Raw genomic sequence first — 6,000 nt, forward strand, 5'->3', positions numbered from 1 at the left:
CAGAGCTGCAGCAAGGGCACAGGACAGCTGCTAGGGGCTGGAGGAAGCCCCGGGTGAGTCGATTTTTGTTTGTTTTTTATCCTGCTCGGACCTTACCTTTAATGTACAACATTGACTGTATGGTTGAGGATACTTTGCCTTCTTAAAACAGAAGGTATATGTGTTGCTTTGCAGTTTAGTAGGAGGGCTATTTGATCTCTTTTAGCCCCTCATACTTTCCTTTTGGTTCTGGGTCACCATAAGCTATCTGGGTATTCGGAGTGTATTGTGTGATTTTTTTGGGAATACATGTGAAAGTGAACTGCCCTCTAGCAGCAACCAACAGTAAATTCTTCTGGTAAACTGCACCATAGTCTACTCAACAATCTCTTTCTCCTCTCCTGTATGCTGTTTGTCCACTGTGATCAATGGAATTCTCTGTGCTCCATTTTGAAAATGTCAATGATCCCCATAACAGCTTCTGAATCAGCACTCCGTTAACTAGTAATATTGTCCACTTGAGCATGTCAGTGGGCTCAAGTGGACAAAAAAGATGGGATCCAGTTCATGAAAAAACTGTTCATAAATGCAGACGAGAGGAGTTGTCTCTGTTATGTTGCATGCTGTTCTGTGTAGTGAATACATTTCAATAGTAAAATGCATCCCTAACATCCTATACAATAAAACCTAACTGTCCCTGTGTCATCCTCTTTCCCTATCTGTGTGTCCATGTTTTTTTGTACTGCGCATGTGCACAGTACAGTGTACCGTCGGGACAGGAGGATGGGCCAGGAAGCAGGGCGGATGGGCGGGGGTGGGTGCGCACACGCATGGACTGGTGGCAGTGGCGTGTAATGAGACCTAGAGCCCATTTTTAAACTGGCTTAGGTCAACTAGTCACTTTATAATGTACGTGTTTGCTATAGTTCATTTCAGGGGCAAAGCTGGAAATGATTGGGCCCCATAGCAATTTTTATGCCCCCCCCCCCCCCCCCACACACACACACAAACACACACAGTAAATTACACGTCTCACTCCCACATACACACACACTAAAGGAAATATTATGTGAACTAGTGACCTTAGCCCATTTAAAAATGGGCTAGGTCCGTCACCGCTGCCAGAGCGTGCGCACACGTCCGCCCGGCCAGCCACCCACCCCCTGGCTGTGCAAAGGATGTCCCTGCAGCACATGCGCAGTAGCGCAAACTCAGGGACACACACACACTGACACGGGACACAGAGATACAGGGGTTTTATTATAGAGGATATTATTGTGGCCAGTTACTTACCCGGGGCTTCTTCTTGCCCTCCGAAGTGTTTCTGGTCCCTCGCCATCACTCTCCACTGCTCAATTCTTCCACTGTCCCCCTACGACTGCTGCATTCAAGGCACTGTGCCTCAGGTCTCCTCTATCGTGCTCCCTTGGCCAGAAGCATTCTGCTCTTGCTCAAGTAAAAATTACTACTGCGCAGAATGCTCCTGGCAACAGGACTGCGATCAAAGAGGTGCGCGCCCATGCAGCAGCCGACTGGCTGTGTCACCCAGCTTTCGAAGGGGGACAGTGGAGGAACAGAGCAGTGTGAAATGATGGAGAGAGAACAGGAGGACTTCAGGGGCTGAAAGAAGCCCCAGGTAAGTAACTGGCCACATTAATGTTCACTCAAAGCAATCCTGAAGTGAATTTCAAATTAAAAAAAACAGATACTTACCTATGGAGAGGGTCCTAAAGAGCCTTCCCGTCCTCTCACAGTCCCCTCATTGCAGTGCTGTCACCCTTATTGGACGGCTTTGGGAGCTCAAGTGCTCCAGAGGTGAAAGAGCTGGAATGCAGGGAGAGGAACGGGAAGGCTCTAGCGTAAGTATTCCTTTTTTTATTTTAAAATTCGGTTCAGTATTACTTTGACACCACACACACACACACACACACTCTCTCTCTCTCTGCAGCTGCTCTCATCTTTTGGCTGCTTTACCTGCGCTCGCACCGTGGCCCACACACTGCGCCCACCCCAGAGCCAGCATCACCAGAACCAGGTGGTGCTGAGAATCAGTGTTTCCCCGGCAATAGAACACAGAAATCAGTTGGCCATTGCATTTAGTGCAAAGGCCCATCTTCCATGTTCTGTTGCCGTGGCAACACTGGTGCTTTGCAGCGCCCAGAACTGTGGGGGAGAGCGGTGGCAGTGTGTGTGGGCATGATGTGTGCTCCGGGCTGCATTGTTGGGGACTTGCGAACTTGGAAGAATTTTAATGGTGTTTTTTTTTTTTTTACACAAAAAACAGCCTGGACAGGGACCCCCTTGGTTATGGGCAGCTACAGGCCCTATAGCAACTGCTATGGTAGCTATGGTGACCCCTACGCCCTTGGTTCCTCTGCTCCCTATGAATCTATTAGTCTTTCTTAACATTTTATTTTATTGCCACAGCTTAGATGAACTTCCAAGTAACATGAAACATGCCATTCTTAGGTGATTTCCCCACTAGCTTCTCTCCTCTCCAGGAACCTAAAGGGTTAAACATCTGAAAAGCTGCAGGGGAAACCTCTTTTGTTCTTGTTCTCTCTCCTCCACTGGCTGGGGGATAGAAAGGCTCAACCCTCCGGAGAAGGTGTTGCATCCTATCAGCAAGGAGACAGGGGCTTGCAGGAGACAGGGCTGTTAATGTTGGCTCTCTGTTCATGCCAGTCATGGGATATCCACTACACACCAGCAAAGGGAACCTTAACTGAGAGGGATATGGATGCTTCCTTTTAAACAATACAAGCTGACTGGCAGTCCTGCTGATCTCTTTGGCTGCAGTAGTGGCTGAATAACACACCTGAAACAAGCATGCAGCTAATCCAGTCTAACTTCAATCAGAGCACCTGCTCTGCATGCTTGTTGATGGGCTTTGGCTAAAAGTCGGTAATTTTCCTCACTGCTTGAAAATTTCAGCTTGCCATGTGGTAACAGCATTAGAGAATTGACATTTCACTAAATGATCCGTAAAATCAGCCGTTTTCTGCATTACCGCATGCGGTAAAGCTTTGTAAATGCAGCCAGTTGTTTCTAGATTTTTCAAATAAAGGTCTAGTATGTCAACCGTAGTTACCTGCCTAAAAATTGTATTTGTTTTACAGAGAACAGGAATGTGAGTCATTAAATAGTGTATCTGCTACATCTTGAAATAGATTAGCTGCTGTTAGCTGCATTCAAGCTAGACCACATTGCAAGTTCATCTGTGTGCTTGCTGACCCTACTCCAGCCTAGTTGTATAAATGTCAAGTAATCAATCCTGCTAGGGGACTTTGCTTGTCTTTTACAATCTCTCCAGCTGCACTGAATGTCCTTTCTGACAGGACACGAGAGATGGGGCAAGCCAAAAGCTCCATGGCAAATTGCGACAGCTCTGGCCACAAGTCAAGCCTGCACACCCAAAAATCCAGAGGTTCATCGCTACTCATGGTGATAGTTAACCCAAGTTAGTCAGATACCTGTCGGTTGACCTGCTGAGGCATTGTACAGAAAAAGGACCTCATATCAGACATGGTTGCCACATCACCATCAGCAGCAAATCGCCCTTTCTCGCAGACGAGGTAGTGTTACTGGCACCGCTTTGGCCAGTGGCGTAGCTAAGGAGCCTTGGGCCCCAATGCAAGTTTTACAATGGGGCCCCCCAAGCACTCTATACATAACAATTGATACGGCATACCAAAACCTGCCAATGGTAACTACAGTGTCTGAGGTGCAAGAAGGGGATGGGGAACAGTTTGTTAATGAGTACCACTATTTAAAGTATCTATAGAAGTGATTATTATGAGCACAGGACCAATACTAATACTATAGTTGAGGGAGGGCCCTTCAGGGCCCCTCTGGCCCAAAGGCCCCGATGCAGTCGCAACCTCTGCAACCCCTATTGCGTCCCCCTATGGCTTTGGCATAAAATGGCTCTTAAAGTGCTAACACCCTGATAAGTGGATTACTGCATCTGTCTCAGCTTGGTGTTGAAGTGCTGCATTTGAGTTTGCTCATTGAGTCTGGTAGTATCTCCGCAATTTTCTGTTTTTGCCAAAGGTCTAATAAAGTTGCCACCCAGTACTTCATGGTTTTGGTACGCGTACATGTTATACAGGTGCCTGTGAGTTGGGCACGGGGTGAGCCAAATGACAGCTCACCCTGCTGCCACTAAAATCACCAGCGGCATTAATACTATTCCCCCTCTGGGTTGTAGCAACTCATTTGTGAAAAATATGGGCTAGCAGGTCTGAGAAGACAGCAGTCAGACGTGGGCAAGGGGGTTACTTGGCAACATCATTAATTTTTTTTTTCATCTCAAACATATGAGTGATGGAAAGTTGACTCTGTGGTTATGACCATGAAGCAGGCAGGCTGGAGGGTGGATTGGAGAACATCTAGGAACAAAGGAGTGAAGGAGCGGAGGAGACAGAAGGTGGAACACAAGGAGGTTGACTTGTGCTTTGAGTATTTCTTGCCTTAAAGGGAACCTTAACTGAGAGGGATATGGATGCTTCCTTTTAAACATCACAAGCTGACTGGCAGTTCTGCTGATCTCTTTGGCCTGCAGTAGTGGCTGAATAACACACCTGAAACAAGTATGCAGCTAATCCAGTCTGACTTCAGTCAGAACACCTGATCTGCATGCTTGTTGAGGGGCTTTGGCTAAAAGTATTAGAAACACATGATCAGAAGGATAGTCAGGCAACTGGTATTATTTTAAAAGGAAAAAATCCATATCCTTCTCAGTTTAGGTTCCCTTTAAGGGCTTTATGCCATAGGGCCTTGTGATGGGCTCCAGGTGCCTTCTCAGTGTAGTTGTTCCTACATGCATGCTGGTCTTGCCATGACTAAGTTTCTTGACAAAGGATGTAGATACCATTGGTTCTGTCAGCAGCAGACACAGAGAAATATTCCCACCATAAAGAGTTTTGTTGAGTTAGTCTAGTACCACTAGAAGTGAACAAACAATCTGAATTGGAGTACAGGTGAATACACAATAACAAACTATATCCCAACAGGGGACCTGACCTATATGTACAAAATTAGTGACATAGAGAATATCACTTGGTTGGTCAGCTGGGTATGGAGTGATGTACACCCGTGATCAACAGGTCATAAACGATTTATATGTGTGCAACTAGCAACTGATTGCCATTGTAGGTCTGTCTCGCACCAGTCAGTATCAATACATATATTTATTAAAAACACAAAACTTTGTAAAGAGAGGTCTTTGCTGATCCCCCCCAGCTGGCTGGAAATCAGTCAACAAATACTGGGGTGTAGTTATTCACATCACAGCAAGGTGATAGAGCAAATACAGATACTTATATATGGCATTTAGGAGTGTGGTTAATATCTCAGCAGTGAATGATTGGTAAACAATTGCCAACAGTCACAAACCAACCAGGCTGCTCCTACATAGTAGTATAAAAATGCCTTCACAGAAGGTATAAAGCTGAGGTAGAAAGGGTGATATGTACATTAATTACAGTGCTCAGGTGTCAATTCAACTAGAACCAGTTTCACTCTATGAAAAGAGCTTCAGCAAGAAATAAGACACAGTGTACAAATAATAAATAGTAACCCCCCACCAGAGATTCCCCCAGCATTATAGCCCAAGACAGAGCTTAGGAAGGTATAAAACGCTGCCATTATAAACAAACACTAATGGCTACTCTGCCACACCTGTTTAGGTATCCACCCACCTAAATATTGCTGCATCCATAGTCACTGGTCCTTTTCTAACCCCAAAGCGCTTCATCCTGTGTTCAGCCAGCACCAGGACATGAGCATAGAGTTATACAGCTCAGCTCTATGCTATTTCATATGGAAGGAAGTGATGTCCGTGGAAGGAACCGCCCAGACGTCACTGATTGGTAGCTGCACGGGCACCATGGCAACGCGGGAAAGCTTACAACACTGTGCACACAGTGGAGGGAGGAGGAAGTGAAAGACCTCCTTCACCTACTGATTAGACTGGAGATCATGTCCTGGTTTGTTTACAAACAAAACTCCAGTCGCACA

The 6,000-nt window shown here is 46.0% G+C and overlaps 1 long non-coding RNA gene across 2 annotated transcripts in view; it reads right to left on the reverse strand.

Annotated features, from left to right (window-relative positions):
- The window catches only part of LOC137518459 (uncharacterized), a 260,370-nt gene extending 254,573 nt beyond the window's left edge, over window positions 1–5,797 (reverse strand). For both annotated transcript variants that reach the window (XR_011020825.1, XR_011020824.1), the window contains exon 1: window positions 5,682–5,797. This is a non-coding gene — a long non-coding RNA (uncharacterized lncRNA). The remainder of the gene's footprint in view (window positions 1–5,681) is intronic.
- Window positions 5,798–6,000: the final 203 nt, after the last annotated feature.

The sequence above is a fragment of the Hyperolius riggenbachi genome, chromosome 5 (genome assembly GCF_040937935.1).
Source record: "Hyperolius riggenbachi isolate aHypRig1 chromosome 5, aHypRig1.pri, whole genome shotgun sequence".
NCBI lineage: Eukaryota > Metazoa > Chordata > Amphibia > Anura > Hyperoliidae > Hyperolius > Hyperolius riggenbachi.